Source organism: Dromiciops gliroides, chromosome 1, assembly GCF_019393635.1.
Source record: "Dromiciops gliroides isolate mDroGli1 chromosome 1, mDroGli1.pri, whole genome shotgun sequence".
NCBI classification, from domain to species: Eukaryota; Metazoa; Chordata; class Mammalia; order Microbiotheria; family Microbiotheriidae; genus Dromiciops; species Dromiciops gliroides.
In genome coordinates this window covers 328,764,943-328,781,991 of record NC_057861.1, presented here as the reverse complement: position 1 = coordinate 328,781,991, position 17,049 = coordinate 328,764,943, and the positions used below count along the sequence as shown (strand labels likewise).

At 38.0% G+C, this 17,049-nt stretch overlaps 1 pseudogene; it reads left to right on the top strand.

Moving 5' to 3' along the window:
* Nucleotides 1-2,459: 2,459 nt before the first annotated feature.
* On the top strand, nucleotides 2,460-2,902 carry LOC122735395 (annotated as a pseudogene).
* Nucleotides 2,903-17,049: the final 14,147 nt, after the last annotated feature.

Below are 17,049 nucleotides of genomic sequence, written 5' to 3'. Positions count from 1 at the left end.
AAGTACTCAAGGACAAAAGACAATACTTGCCTTCAAGGAACTTATAGTGTAATGGTAGAAACAAGATGCAAACAACTATGTACAAATGAGATAGATACAGGATAAAATGGAGATGATCAATGAAGGAAGGGCATTAGCATTAAAGTATATCAGGAAAAGCTTTTTGTAAATTGAAGCCAGTTTATGGAGTTTCTTAACTGACAGGATTCGGATTTCATAATTTATCCTAGGTAATGGGTAATGGGGTGTCACTGAAGGCCTTTGAAAAGAGGGGTGAAATAATGACTGGTTCATTAAGAAGATGACTTGTGCCCTGGTGTGAGGGATAAAATTGAAGGGGAATAGGTTGGAAACTAGAAAACTGATTAGGAAGTAATCATAAGAGTCTAAGCAATATAGACCACAAGAAGAATGGCTGTGATGTGACTTCATTTTTTTTTTTGGTGGGGCAATGAGGGTTAAGTGACTTGCCCAGGGTCACACAGTTAGTAAGTGTCAAGTGTCTGAGACCAGATTTGTACTCAGGTCCTCCTGAATCCACAGCACCACCTAGCTGCCCCCTGTGTTGGGACTTCAGAAGAGGGAACAGATGTGAGAGATATTGTAGATACAAGATTAACAAGGGGCAGCTAGGTGGCACAGTGGATAAATCACCAGCCCTGGATTCACAGGATTAACAAGACTTGACAATTGATTGACATTGTTGCCTTATGGTTAGGGAAGAAGTAGATAACTCCAAGGTTGCAAGTGTGCTGGGTCTAGTACCTAGTCTGAACAAAGCCAGACTATATGCATATACTCTCTGTAATATGATACTATAGAACAATTAAAAGGTAAAATTTTGGGTTATTAGCAGATGATAGTTAATAGGGAAGTATGAGATGATTAAAATAATGGCATCCTTCATAAAAAAAGATGATGTTGCTGACCCACTGTCAGCAGGGCATGCTTATGAAATAGCTTTTTCTCTTTTTTTCACTTTTAAAAGTTATAGAATTACCCTGGTCCAACCAGGCTGTCTCCCCAGGTTCCCCTTATGACCAATGACAAACATTTACAAGATGACTAGCTAGTGTTAGGGGTGCAGTCTATTGCTACAGAAGACAGCAAAGCTAATTGACCCATAAAGAGAATGAACTCATGACCTTGGCCTCATTAGCTCTGGACTCTAACTGACTAGTCTTGGAGAATGTAAGTTTGTTCAGACATAAATAGATGAACTTGCTTTCTCTTTGCCCCTGAGGTTCTGTTTCAGAAAAAAAAAATATAATGTGAGATGTAATTATAACCCTGTTCTTTAGGCCTCCTAAGGAAGAAAGCATATACCTATCAACACAGACATATAGGCTACAAATAATTTATATTGAGGATAATATGTATATATACTCATAAACATACACACATACACACATATTTCTAGCACATATATGTTTATATTATATATAGGTAAACTTAACATATGCCAATATTAATTTTTATGATCATCATGTCTTTATGACCTGTCCTCTCAACCTAATTGTTACATTTTAAAAAACAGATCTTTGTTATCTCCTTTCTTTATCATCTTCAACCTCACAAAGTATTGCACTAGACATAAAGTAGATGCTCAATAAATTTTTGTTGACTGATTATGAATATTTGTGGTGCTGTGACCCTACCTTTTCTAAGGAGAGAATTGCCTCCTATTAATTTCTGGCTTCAGGTAAAAAGGCAATGATTTCTTGAAATTTTGGGAGGGGAGGTACATGAAAATAAGTCATTAATCTAATCATACCAAGAAGTCAGTGGAGCTTGGAAACTGGAAAAATTAGTCCCGGACTCTATCTTTCCCCACCCTCCCCACCCCACTTTTATTCTACCAGCAAGTTAGTAACCAGAGGTACTGCAACTGCAACTTAGTTTTCCAAATCACAGTCTACTAAATTTTTTTTTTCTGGAAAAAAAAAGTAAAAAAAAATTAAAAATAAAAAGAGAAGGCACCTAGGATATTAGAAAGTTAAAGGGAAAAAGCAGATTCAATTTGCATAAATTGAATTTACTTAGAACATGTGAAAAACCTGTCTATTGTGGGAAGCCAGGGACACCATGGAGATGTATCTGTAAAGAAAGTAAAGCCAGCCTATAGAGAAAAGTTCAGTTGTTTAACGAAAGAGAAAGACTCATCACTTCCAAACCTTTGCTTCCATGATCTCCTGCCTGGAATGCCCGGCCATCCCATTTGCATCTTTCCAGCTATATATATATATATATATATATATATATATATATATATATATATATATATATATATATTTCTAGTGCTTCATGAAAATTCTACTTCCTCTATGATGCTTCTACCAGCTAGTGTCTCCTTTCCTTGATCCCTTGTAGGACTAAACTGAACTACAGCCTAGCACTTGATCCTTAACCATCTCTTAGAATTTACATCTTTGTTTTTCTCTTTTGCAGTGGCGTGAGATATGCCTTCCCGACTAAGGAAGACGCGGAAGCTCCGAAGGCACGTCAGCCACGGCCACAGGAGCATCTGCAAGCCCCGGAATCACCTGAAGGTCGAGGAACTGCGGGAGGGTTGCACCATCACAGAATCAACTTTGACAAATATCAGCCAGGTTACTTCGGGAAAGTGGATATGAGGCATTACCACTTGAAGAACCAAAGCCACTGCCCAACTGTCAACTTTGATAAACTGTGGACACAGGTCAGTGAGCAGACCAGGATTAATGCTGCCAAAAACAAGGAAGGGTTTTCCCCTATCATTGACTTCGTGTGGTCGGCGTACTACAAAGTATTAGGAAAAGGGAAACTCCCCAAGTAGCCACTTATCGTGAAGGCAAAATTCTTCTGCAGAAGAGCAGAGGAAAAGATTAAGGGTGTTGGTGGAGCTAGTGTCCTTGTGGCATAAAACCAATGTTGTAAAATAAAACAAATGTCTTTATTAAACATCCTGGCTTGTTTTGCCCTATCAAGGTGCTCGAATTTGAATGTATATGGTTGGGAGATTTGTAAAGCATAGCTATTATTCCTGATTGTTCACTATCAGTTAAAGGGATTACTACAAAGTTTTCAGAGTCCTGGGTACTGGCGAATGGGAGGAGATTACATGTTTGCACTATGAATGTGGCATTTAAAAAAAATAAAATACAACCCATGAGTCCTTAGGATTAAAAAAAAGGAAGAAAGAATTCACATCTTTGTCTCTCTACTTAGATTTTAAGTTCTTGAGGGCCAGGTCCACTTGGATAGCAAATATCAGAACTGGGAGTCACACCCAGGTCTTTTGACTCTAAGTCTAGGATTATTTCCATTACACCTCAAAATACATGGTTAATACTTAATTGTTGACAGAGATTGAGCTAACTTTCCTCACAACCTACTAGCTTATCTATGTTGCATTTATTTCCAGTGACTGGGCAGTGAAAGATAGGTGATGAAAGCAGATCTTAGGCCAAGTTCAGACTCTGCCTCTGTTTTCATCTGTTTCAGTAAGACTCAATTTGCAGATCTATTTTCAAAGAAACTGTACAACTTAAGCCAAACCAGAAAGCTTCTAATCATACTATTATTTTGCTTGTCTAGGAGGAAAAATAATAAAAACATTGCCAAAGGTTACCCAGATACCTCCTATCTGCAAAATCCCCACTATTCTATAATTTAAATGTAAATTAATTTGAAACATACAGATTAGATTTTTCTCTCTGTTTTGCAAGGGTTTTAATCACTAATGTAAGATTCGCCAAAAAGCTAAATGGAGTTGGAGTTGGTAGTATGGATAATAGGCAGGGGCTCACTATGACAACCCCTATGATGGTCATTCTTCCTGGATGTTGTTCTGCACTAAAGGAACAAAGGTGACACATCAACCCTAGCTATTTCAGGTTCACAGGGGATATTTGCCAACACCATACTCCCCAAAGCTGGGGAAAATCGAGCACATACTGTGCTCAGAAATCCAATATGCATATGCTTGTCTAATCCTCTGGCATGCATTCATTCAATATACATTTATTCAGCACCTATGATGTAAACAGCACTATGGGGGATGCAAAGATGAATGGGAAAGGTTTTCGGAGGCTTCAATGAATTGATCTAGTCCTGGAAGTAAGAATTGTTACTAAATATTATAATACAAAGCACTATATGAAGTAAACTGGTACTAGAGTTCAGAGAAGGAATGATCACTTAGGGTCACTCTTTAACTGCACACACGCTAACCCCCACACTACTATTGAATCATTGCGTAGATGATTTTCCCAGCATACATAACTTAACTTTGCTCTTTGAGGTTATAAGAAATGAATCTACAATATGTCATCCTCAGCCGCCTGTGCCTCCTCCCCCCCCCCCCCCCCCCCAGTTCTGAGGCAAGAGCTTAAAATACTCTGGCAAAACACTGAAGTTTATCTCTCTCTCTCTCTCTCTCTCTCTCTCTCTCTCTCTCTCTCTCTCTCTCTCTCTCTCCCCCCTATCTTTTTCTTTCTTCCTTTCTCATAAAGACCATATCCTAAGACACAGAGAGGCTATAATTAGCTTGGTGGAGTCACCCACAACAATGAATTCATGGATCTTTTAAAGCATTGAGGGAGATCATTACTATGACCTCCATGAAGAAAGCAGGGCAAATTGTATTATCATTTTAGTAATGATAAAACTTAGACTCAAAAAAACCCGAATGAATGAATCAAGCTTCTGATTGTATAAACCACTGATTGTCTAGGTGGCCATATCTACAGCAGATCTTTTACAAACCAGAGACACATGTGGAGATTACTTTTGCCAACAGAATTGCCTGGAGGAATCTGGACAGCCACAAGTGCCAATAGATATGTAAATTAATAGAAAGAGCTCAATTATTCAGTTGACATCTGCCTACTTCTTTGGCTTCCACTTCAAAGGCAATCAGTCTGGCCCAGAATGAGAAAGTTTCTGGCTACTGAAAAGTCAAAACTGAATCAAACAACAAAAAGGTATCCACTTTCAAAGCCAACATGAGTGAACCTGATAGGAGCAGGCATTTCTTGTGCTCCCCCTACCCCCATACCCATGCCTAGTCATCTTTCATTTAACAATTGCATCTTTCTTTGTAAAAGTGCCACTGATGAAGCTGCCTCAAGTATTTGTAACCAAAGACTGAATTTGTCTTCTTTGGCTCAGAAAAATCTGCTGTCCCAACATGTGATGTTGTGTAAATATTACTAATAGTCTTTTTTTTTTAAAGGATGATAAAGCATGTTGAAATGAAAAGCATAGAGGATGTCAAATGCTGGTGACTGGCTGGCTGCTTTGGAATGCCAGTAATAGAATTATTTATAACCTTGTTAGGTACAGCTAGGGTGGAATAAAGCCTCGGCAATGGCCAGAAAAGTTTAAAGGGGTCTCTATTTTGGGTTCCCAAGCTAGGCCTTCCTGCGGCTCTATTCTGTGCTCTGGTTGCTTTCCACACCCTCTGTGCACACTCCTTATGTGCACCTGCTTCCCCAATTAAGCTACACACCTGCCAGGGCCTTGCCTTGTCTGTTCAATTGCTCCCTTTAACCCTCTCCATGGCCCAGGGGTACTCCTCTTTGCCACTGGAGAAACAACTTCACAGCTGGCCCTGGGAGTCAGGTTTGAGGAGACAAAGGCAACATTTTCCCAGGAATGTATGTATTTTCTGATTGGGGATGAGTGGATGGGGGTTGAGAATACAGGCCTTGTGGAGATTTGGAGGTACACCATCATCTATGTGTCAGTAGAAGGAAGAGATTGAGATGAACACTCCCCCCAACACACACACACACACACACACACCCTTGTTTATCTTAAAGATGAAGTAAGAGACAGAGCTGGTTATTTTTAGCATCAGATCCCAGACAGGCTTCCACCGAGTGTGACTTGCATAGCCTTGGCTATAGGCAGTTGTTGCTGACTGGGACTGAGGTCAGTCTCTGGAGTTCCTGGTTGAAGAATTCATTCTCTCTAGATCCTGCCTCTTCATTTAAAAACTTAGCCAAGGGTTATTGGTTGGGTAGGCTGCCTTGAGTCCTCTCTAGTCACAATCAACCTACCTCTGGGACCAGAATAGGAAAGGAGGGAGGAAACAGTTATAAGAAAGAGGCAAAATTCCCCTTTGCAGAACAGGTAAGGCGCTCTTAGTGACAATAATCTTGACCACAATAATACCATAATACCATGAATACCTTATCTCATTTAATCTTTTTTTTTTTTTTTTAGTGAGGCAATTGGGGTTAAGTGACTTGCCCAGGGTCACACAGCTAGTAAGTGTTAAGTGTCTGAGGCCGGATTTGAACTCAGGTCCTCCTGACTCCAAGGCCAGTGCTCTATCCACTGCGCCACCTAGCTGCCCCTCATTTAATCTTTTTTGTTTTTGTTTTTTTCGGGGCAATGGGGGTTAAGTGACTTGGCCAGGGTCACACAGCTCGTAAGTGTCAAGTGTCTGCAGCCAGATTTGAACTCAGGTACTCCTGAATCCAGGGCCAATGCTTTATCCACTGTGCCACCTAGCTGCCCCCCCCCATTTAATCTTAATTAAGTCATTATATCTTATTAGGCAGGCGCAGTCCACAGTAAGGAGTATTATATGGTTTGCTAAATTCTCCCTCTCAGTTTGGACTACAGGAAGGTTAATTAATGAAATACTTTGGTAGTGGATGAACAGATGGCCTCTGAGTTAGAAAGACCTGTGTTTAAGTACCTCCTCTGATACAACCTGACCCTTGGACACAATATGACCCTTGACAAGTCATAAGACCCCAAGAAATAAGTGACTTCAGACTATTGGCAGAAAGTGTTTCCTTACAGGAGTCCCATAACCTGGTAAATTCTCAGGTTTGAAACATAAACTAAATTAAAGGGGAAAAAAAAGACAAGACATGCTTGCTATGATCTTTGGTCTTTCAGGTGAGCAGAGTAGCATGGACAAATGCAGGGAGTTGAATTTACTTGGCTTTGATATTTCCTTTCTTCCTCAATGCTTATGTTACTTCTCTGTGGGGTCTTCATTTCAAAAGGACAATTCTGCTGCCTCAGAAATTTAATCTGTCTCTGTAATTATACATCTTTGTCCTCCTTCAAAGGTTCTGGCTCTTACAGTTGTATCAAAGAAAAGGAGGGGATCAGAGGAGATATTATACTCCCACTAGTTTATCTTTATGTGAATTTGCAGGTAAGCTCCAAACAAGGGGGAGGGAAAAATGTGTGCTCTGTTGCTGTAGCTCATTGCTATCCTGATTTAAATACATGCAACACACACGCACATACACTCACACACAAACCCTTGTCATCCATAGCCTTCTTTCCTTTTTTTTATTTTCTTATTTGGTTGCATTTCATCATTTCATCTAAATCATTTCTCTTTGGGCAGTCCTGTGTGAATCATAATCTGCTCTGATACCACTATCAGTGGAAATGGTGCTGTCAACATTTATGTCAATGCTGAGGTTGTAATTTTTTGACAGTAATGTTCCTTCGCTTGATCTAGCACACTTTGTTCAAGTTGACTGAGATGCTTGTCTCAGCTGGAGAGTCCCAAGCTTCTGACAATTCTCAGTGATGGAAGGGATGTTGGTTTCAGTCCAGGAAGAGTTCCTTCTTTATTTTGCCTGCAGTTCAGTCATATGGCTCATTCCAAAGAACAGTCCACATGACCCAAAGACCTTAGGTTAAAGAACATAGACTAGAGTAAGCAATAACCTGCCATTCAGAATCTGTCACTATTGAAAAGGAGAATGTGCTTGATCTTGGTGAATTTTTCTCAGTGGTGGATCTCTCTTAGATCCATCACAAGATTTCTAAATCTTATTCAAAATGGTAAAATTGTTGATTGCATATCATCTTCCCCACTAGACAGTAAACTCCTTGGGATTGGTGACTGTATTTTACTTTTTTTTTTAATCCCCATTGCTTAGCACAATACTGAGATGAATGAAAATCCCAAGAATAACCCAAGAGTTTCTGAGTAATTAATAAATGTATTAATTAGACTAACTTGCAATCGATGAATTTATGGTCAGTGGTTTCTTTTGATAACCAAAGATGCTAAGGGAGAGCCTGAAAGGCCTTAAATCCCTTCTGAAAGCAAACTCCCCTGACAAGTGAAATTCAACCCTGATTGGAGGATATTTAATGAGAAGGTGGGCTAAAAGTCTTCAGCTCCTCCTGCTGATAATGTGACTTGATCATGAGACTTAGCAGCCTCAAGGCTCAAGCAGGGGAATCCATTTCCATCTGGACCTCTCCAACTAGTTTTCTCCTCCATGATCTGAGTTACACTACTTTCTAATGGAGGGGATCAAGGACAAGGCAGACTCACCAATATTGGATTTTGTTTATACAGTTATCCCTTCCACAACATGGCTTTTCCCAACACTGTTTTCAGTATATCATGGGTTGGCATAAGAAAGTAAATAGGAATATTTTTGCTAGTTTTGTTGAAGCCACAGACAACATGCAAAGACCAGCCAACGACCCAGAAAAAATTCAGAAACTCAGAAATTTATCTACAAATATATATCTCTCTATGTATATATATATGTGTGTGTTTGTGTTTATACATATGTATATACATACATACACATATGTGTATGCACACACATATGTGTGTTATATGTAAATATGTATATATGTAGTATAATATCAAGCCAAATTTTATAATAAGGTACTGTGAACACCCCATAAAAGAAAAAAAAAAACTCAGACTTTTTCTCTAGTATGAAGGGAGGGCCACAAAATTTTAAACAGATTTTCCAGATTAAGGAGAGAGGGGTTAAAAGGGAGTGCTGCATCCTAACCCCCAGGTATTTGAAAGGGATAACTGTACTCTAAACAGAAATTAGGTCTCTCATTTGGATGGGAGTCCCGCCCAACCAAGGAGCATGTGTCTTGAAGGCTAGGAGAATTTCATCAGTTAGCAATTCCCTTCAGAGACTGTTGTTTTCAGGAGTTGAATTTTAACAGAAATGAAAGGGAAAGGGTGGATCACAGATTAATAATTGGTTATTCATATAATAATATAAAATTAATTTCTCTCAGTGCCTATCATACTGCAGGTACTTAATAAATGTTTATTGAAAGACTCGATGACTAAAATAACTAGGACCACCATTATCCAAGATCTTTATTCTCATAGTCCCTTTCCTATTGTTCTAGAGCATAATATTGAACTTTAAAACTCTATAATTCTACAATTCAAATGTTTTGATTAGTACCACAGCTACCAAATTGTTTTACTTTGCTGAAAATATATGTTGGGCAGCCCTACCATTGCCCAATATGGACTTCCCTCTACACTGCACTTTACTTATCTGAATTTTCATCATGTTTCAAGGTATAGCTCAAGTCATACTATAACTATAAATTCTTTGATTGTCTCAGCTTCATTGAATTCTTTCTACTCCAAACCCTTGTATAGGGCTAAAATTCTAGCTAGTCTGTCTAAAATATCTAATGAGTGGTCGCCAATAAATTATAAGCTTCAGCAAGAGTTAGACTTTTAAGCATTTATTAAGGAGAATAAGAATTTGGTGAAGCAAAGAAGGCTTAGATTTAGCTATCTATCTTGGGAAGCTACAATTCTCTTGCTCCACTCTCCAAGAGAGCCCTGGTGAAAGAGAGCCAGAGCGCCAGCCTCGCTCCCTCTTCCTCCCACACGCAAACATCACCTCCTGACCCCAAAGAAAAGCCACATGTCTTGCCCTCAGATGCCTTCTCCTCATGGCAGAGCCCAACTACAGCAAGTCTCCAGCAGGTGGCGTCATTCCAATCGCAACACACTTGAAGTGCCCATCATCTCCTCATTTAGCCTTGGTTTTCCTACTTATCCTTTAAAACCTGCCTTATTTGCCATTTCTTCTAGTAAACTATCCCTAATTCTCCCCTCCTCTCCAATTAATAAAGACCTTTCCTCCTCAGATGTCTTTATCAGAATACCTTTATAATGTTTACTAGGTAATATTTTGTTCTCTCTCTCTCTCTCTGTCCCCCTCCCTCCCTCCCTTTTTCTCTATCATATCTTTTAACTTCAAGCTTTATAACCTTTTAACATAAGCTCTATGAAGGTTTGGACTATGCCATATTGTAACTTATAAAATGTCATATCTCCCTCAGCATAGTTCTCTGTAAGGAACTTATTTGTTAAATTAAATTAAATTATACTCTTCATTTGAGAATTTACAGTTTGGGAATCTTAAGTCTTTTGTTTTGTTTGTCAATGAGCACGTCTTGCATCATTGACTAGATTATAAAGTCCTTGAAAACTGAGGCTTGGTCTTCTATGTCTTTGTATATTCCACAGACTGGGTCATTACACCTAAATAAAGTAGTTTCTCTATACATAGCTCTTGACTGACAGAATCTAGAGAATGTCACGCTGGATAAGAATAATAATTTATTCAGCCAATACTCTGTCTAGAACAATGATATCCTTTTGTGGGAAAACCTAGTAGTTGCCTTTTAGGATATCAAATTGGTGACTTTCTTTTAATTCTTCAAGGATCTATGATATATAAAAATAAAGATACACACACGAATGCATGTGTTCATATATTATATACATGTGTGTACATATATGTATGTGTACGCACACTTATATTCATACATATATGCATATATTTATATATGCACACACACATGTGCATATACATGCATGCATGCATACACACACACATATAATCTAATGATGAGCCTCTCTGAATTTAGCAAAGCTGCTTCTTGAACTCTAGGCCTGGCCTGTCCTGTCCTCAGGTCCCTGCTTAAAGCCTTTGTACCCTGGTGGGACTGAATAGAACTTTTGCTCTGTGGGCATAGCCTTCAGAAATCCAGGGTCACCTCCACAGAAACCAAGGGATTAACTAGCTAAAAAGAAAATACAGAAAAGACATTGTTAGCTCTACTTCACCCTCAAAGACAGGTGTGCTTTTATCCTCTGGGGGAAAAAAATAGGCTGTGGCTATATTTGCTCCACTCTGGAGGTTTCAGATGGAAGACACAAAATTCAGTTGGCCGTCAGCATGGGATTTCTTAAAAAAAATCAGTAGTCATTTATTAAATGATAGTTAATTAAACTTGTCATGTATAAAGCCTTTTTGGATTTTCACTAGAAAACTGGATTTATGCTCATGAAGAGATTTGCTATCTTGTTGGAAAGATGAGTTATACACATGCAGTGATTCATGAACAAAACAATAGTTTTAAAAATGCTACATTATGGCAAGTGTGCACATGGAAGAATAATTCAGGAAAGTGGGCTGCTTTCAAAGCAGAAGTCTTTGTAAAGGTTATGGAAATGAGTGAGTCATAAAGACTGGATAGAGAAGCTAATGAAGACCTCTGTTCCAGTAACAACAAAAACAACAATAATCATAATTTATGACGATTTGAAAATTGTATCCTATTATGATCCTCACAAAATCCCTTAGAATTAGGTGCTATTATTATCACCATTTTATGGAGGAGGAAAGTGAAATTAAATGACTTATGTCAAAGGTGACTGAGCTCTACCCACTACTCTCTCTAGCTGTCTGAAAAGCAACCAACCAAGGGGAAAGGAGAAATGAAGGATTTAGATAATCCTAAACTGAATAATCAAACTGAGGGCAGTGAGGTGATGGCTGGACTTCCCTTTAGCAGTCCTTGGTTTCTGCCTGTGCAAAGTGAGGACCATCCACTCTTGTGTAGAGCTAGGCATTTCTACCAGGCAATTATGGAGCTCAATTCCTTTCCCTGAGGAATGAGCCCACTTTACACATGGAATATACAAATAAATAAAGGTACCCCTAGAGTTCGAGCTGCGTGCTTTAAGAGATTTGATGAAATTTGATTAAATTCTTTTTTGTTGTTGTTGTTATTATGTTTTCATCACCTTTGTCATTGTGTCTACACTTCTGAACTCCACCTGGGAGCTGCAGTAACAAGGTATCACAGAGCTGGCTTTTCTCACTCTAATTCCAGCCTGCCAGAAGCAGCAAATACTGGATATCTCAGGAGAAAACCCCTTGTCATACAATTTACTGCCCAATTTTGCACACCCGAGAGGTTTAGCTACAACTAGTTTCCAGAGTTCCAAATAAGCTTACCAGGTTGGGGCTACTCTCAATGTATCAAGGTGGAAACTATGAATTATGACTTTAGTTTTAACAAATGAAAGACCTTTATTTGGAAGGAAGAAAATATTTGTTGTTGTTGAGTCACATCTGACTCTTTGTGTCCCTGTTTGGGGTATGCTTGGCAGTGATACTGGAGTAGTTTCCCATTTACTTCTCCAGTTCAGTTTACAGATAATGAAACTGAGGCAAAAAGGCTTGAATGACTTTCCCAGTGTCACATAGTTGGGAAGTGTCTGGGGCCAGATTTGAACTCAGAAAGATGAGTCTTCCTGACTCCAGGCCTGTCACTGTGCCACCTAACTGGTAACAAAAAACTAGCAAAGACTATTTCTGATCTGGCAGTATGAGGTAAAAAGTTGGAGATATATGGTCTATCTACCTCTCAAGATAACTGTGAGGCTTATAACAGATTATGTATATTAAGGAGATTTGTAAATAAAACATTATATAAATGTAAGCTATTAATATTTGGGGAAGGAGAAGAGTTTTATTCCTTATCCTAATTCACTAGTAAAGCACAGGCTTAGAATCTGAAAAGCCTTGAATACTAGGCAGAAGAGTCTTTATGTGAACAGGTAGGCAGGGAGAATGCTTTTAAAAAATTATGTTTGGATGCTGTCATGGTGTCCTTTTTTATGTCGTTGGTATATACTACTCACCTAATTTAACCCAGGATAATTTAAGCCCATGAGGTCACCCCTCATAATTTTTAAAACATTGCAATTTTTTTCCTTCAATCCAATTTTTCTCCCTTTTCTGGATAACTTCAATATTCATGTTAATGAATCTTCTAATTCCTTGCCTCTTGCTTCTTTTTTATCTCTCCTTTTCATTTTATCATCAAATCTATTCCACTTTACCTGCATCTACTTCAGCCCTATTCTTGACATAATGGCTGTAATTTCTAATTCTAGGGAGCCTGAGGAACCTTTAGTAAACACCCACATTCAGAGGCAAATAAAATTTCAAAAGAAATTTGCATGTGGGAAAACTCAATGGCTTTGAGATATGGTGTGTGTGTGTGTGTGTGTGTGTGTGTGTGTGTGTGTGTGTGTGTGTGTGTGAGAGAGAGAGAGATAGCTTTACTAACTGGGAGATGTAGATGCTATTGAAGAAGATGTTACTTTAGGAAAAAAGAGACAAAGAGACGTGGTGGCATCCCTCATAAGGTTATGTTGGTAGGTCATTGGCTTTTATTGCTAGCTACCCATTCTGTCAATCACTCAAGTTGTATTTATTGAATACTTACTAGGCAAGGGTACTGTGCAATGTGTTTAGGGGATGTGAAAAATAGAAGATATGATCCCTGCCCATGAGAAGCTAATGATTTAGTGTGAGGAAACGATACATCAACAGATTGAAAATGAGGTAATTTTAAATGATTACATAAGACAATAATTAAAATGAAGTGGTTGTACAACACAGGTCCCTTCAAGTTGTAAAACCTAAGATTCTAACACAAAAGATTTAAAAAATATATAATGAAGCAATATACAACTGGTTGTCAAATAAGTGGTATAATCCTTTAGCCCCAAAACCCTGAGGTAAAGAAAATGTTTGCATCTATATGCCTGTAATGCAAGAGGGAAAGGAGGAGTTGATGGGGAGAGACAGTGGGATTATTGCAAGGGTTTCCAGATTCCATATATGTATGTTTAGCATTGTTACACCTATTTTTATTTAGCACTAGAAAAGTAACTAGTGGCACAAATAGGCACAAATAGATGAATAAATGACTTATCTCATGCATATATGTATTACTTTCCCCCTAACTGTACATTAATCAAAAGCATGTATTAACTACCTACTCTATGTCTGGCATTGTTCCATGGATAGAACAACAGCAACAACAAAAGAAACCATGCAAATTGATATGAAAGCATTGTTGAATTCACAGTAGCATTCTGTTGTCATGTATTTTCTCAATTAGTGATTACTAATAGAGAATTGTTCCATGAGAGAAAGATTCTGGTGGGGGGGGGGGTTGTTTTTGTTTCTGATTAAAAGTGTCTTCAGCTTGGAAAAAGTTGGGAATTATTGTCTGTCAAGTTTTGTCTTTTTCTCCAGATCAATATGTACAGGCATATTTTGTTTGATTGTGCTTTTCTTTATTTCAATTCACAGATGTTGCATTTTTTTTTTATAAATTGAAGGTTTGTGGCAACCCTGCATCAAACAAGTGTGTCAGGATCATTTTTTGAACAGCATGTGCTCTTATATCTCAGTGTCATATTTTGATATTTATCTCAATATTTCAAACTTTATTATTATAACTGTTATGATTATCCTTGATCACTGAGCTTTTGATGTTACTATTGTAATTCTTTTGGGGCAACACAAATTATACTTATATATAAGATGGCTAACAATCAATAAATACTGTACGTGTTCTGATTGTTTAACCAACTGGCCATTCTTCTGTTTTTCTCCCTGAGACACAACAATATTGAAATTAGGCCAGTTAGCAACTCTGCAATGTTCTCTAAGCGTTCAAGTGAAAAAGTCAATTAATGTGGCAAGAATTCACTATTGTCTTATTTTAAGAAACTGCCCCAGCCACCCCAATCTTCAGCAACCACCACCCTGATAAGTCAGCAGCGATCAACATTTCAGCAGGACCCTCCATCAGCAAAAAGATTATGACTCACTGAAGGCTCAGATGATGGTTAGCGATTTTTGGCAATAAAGTATTTTTTAATTAAGGTATGTGCAATTTTTAAGACAAAACTATTATGCACTTAATAGAATACAATGGAGTGTAAACATAACCTTGATATGCACTGAAAAACAACAATATCATATGACTTGCTTTATTGCAAAATTTGCTTTATTGTGGTGGTCTGGAACCAAACCAGACAACTATAATAAAGTATATTTTGCAATAGAGCAGGTCATACTTTTTTTGTCACATAATATCTCTAAAGTATGCCTATAATTGGATTAGAAAGTCCTTATGATGAGAAATGAAGATTAAGATTAGCAGTCCAATTGGATCAACACGGTCAACTTAAACATTAGGTTTGTGTTCTTCACAGCCAGAAGAGATTTAAAAAAAAAGTGTTCTGAGTCCAGATTAAGGAGAGAAGTAATCACTTGTTTAGGGCCTTGAAAAGATAGTTAGAACTTAAGAAAGAAGAGAGGATTGGAGTAATGGGAATAGGGAAGGTATGAATTGAAAGTCAAAGCCATGTTTGGAACATGGTAGTGACTGATTTGAATCTTTGTAGCATCATATTCTCCCTCATCAGCCATCTGTACCAATTCCTTAGGCTTCATTTTGTCTTTCAGCCATACAGCTCCTGCCCTTTTTACCCACCTGACACTCCTCCCTCTTTCAGTCAGTCAATTGTATGTTTTTATCCTCAAGTTAAAGGGTTTCCTGTGGCTCCTTTGTGCTTGGCCTGGCTCCTGCCATTTTCATTTCTCCATCGCATGGCTACCTCCGAATGGTGGCTTTCATGCCTAAACGGTGGGGTAAACACCAGTGTGAGAGACCACTGCTCCCTATTCAGGCAAATGCTATTGAAAGCCTAGCTGGCTTCTTGAAGCTCCCACTGAAGTAGAGAGACCTCTTCCTTCCTTTCTTTCTTTTTCTTTTCTTTCTTTCTTTCTTTCTTTCTTTTTTCTTTTCTTTTCTTTTTTTTTTTTGCTGCTAAGTTTTTTCTTTTTCCCCTACCTTTTTCCTTCAGACTCTAGCAAGGCTCTTGAAACCTTTTTCTCTCAAGCCCTAGCTCTGCATGACTTCCGTTATGAGTGTGGCTAAATAATTCTTAATGAATCCTTTCTTTATCAGCAGGATTCAGCCTATGTGAGGAGGATTTGCAACCTTTAATTTTATATGGAGGACATGAATGGACTAGCATTATGGTTACCTGCTATTATTGGCAAGTGATGTTGATATTATTTAATTACAAGAAGTTTTTAATCTCCCCAGTCTCTTTTCATGGCTCAACGCTCTACTAATGCATAGCATATGATGGATATGGAATATGTTTATGGTGACCAGGGAATATGTCTTGGAAATACATCCTTTAGAAATGTCATTATTGAAGAAATAGTTGGGGTGTGCCATGAACAGTGGTAGGTAGAAACTGTTAGCTCAAAGCCATATATTCAAAAGAAGGATGCTCCTAATTAATGAGTATATACATATGGTAGAACCAAAATATGAAAATGTTGAAAATGATTATTCGACTTAAGTATGTAAATACAGAATAAAGAGACAACAATCCTCCATTTGAGAAAGATAAAAGTGTGAAGGAAATAGTACTAGCTTAATGTAACCACTACCTTCTCTGACATTATTCTGTGAAATCACTCTCTATAGTAAACATTTCCCAAACTTATGCCATCTCCCCAGAATGTAAGCTCTAACACAGGCAAGGGTTGCTTTAGACTTTTTAAATATGCCTTACATGGTCTAGCATTGCTTTGTGTACAGTGGGCAATCAATACATATTTATTGTTATTTTTATTTCAGATGGTCAAAATCTATGAGAATGTGAAGAGTTTGGGATAGGACTTCACTACACGTCAATATAGTGAAACTTGAAGACTATCCTTTTGATGGAAGTTCTGCTTTAATCATTTTGGTTATCTGATGAGATACCTACCTGAACAGGTACTCTAAGATAAAAATAGGGATAGATCAAAAATATTGAAATAAAATCAAGAGTGGTTACCCCAGATTCTATTATTAGGTGAAAGTAAGATATTTGGGCAATGTTTCTAATTTGTGAGGCTACAAAAATGTCTCTATTAGAGTCAGGATTCTGAGCTGCCTGGATTCAGAATCTAACTCTATGTAGTAATTTTGATTCTTTTATTAGTTAAGACTGCTCCAGGAGGGATAGTAATGATACCCATGTCTTTATACAGATAAATTTTTGGGTGTTGATAACTTGTGATACCCAGACTTTTCCTTGATATTTGATAGCTCAGACACATGTGT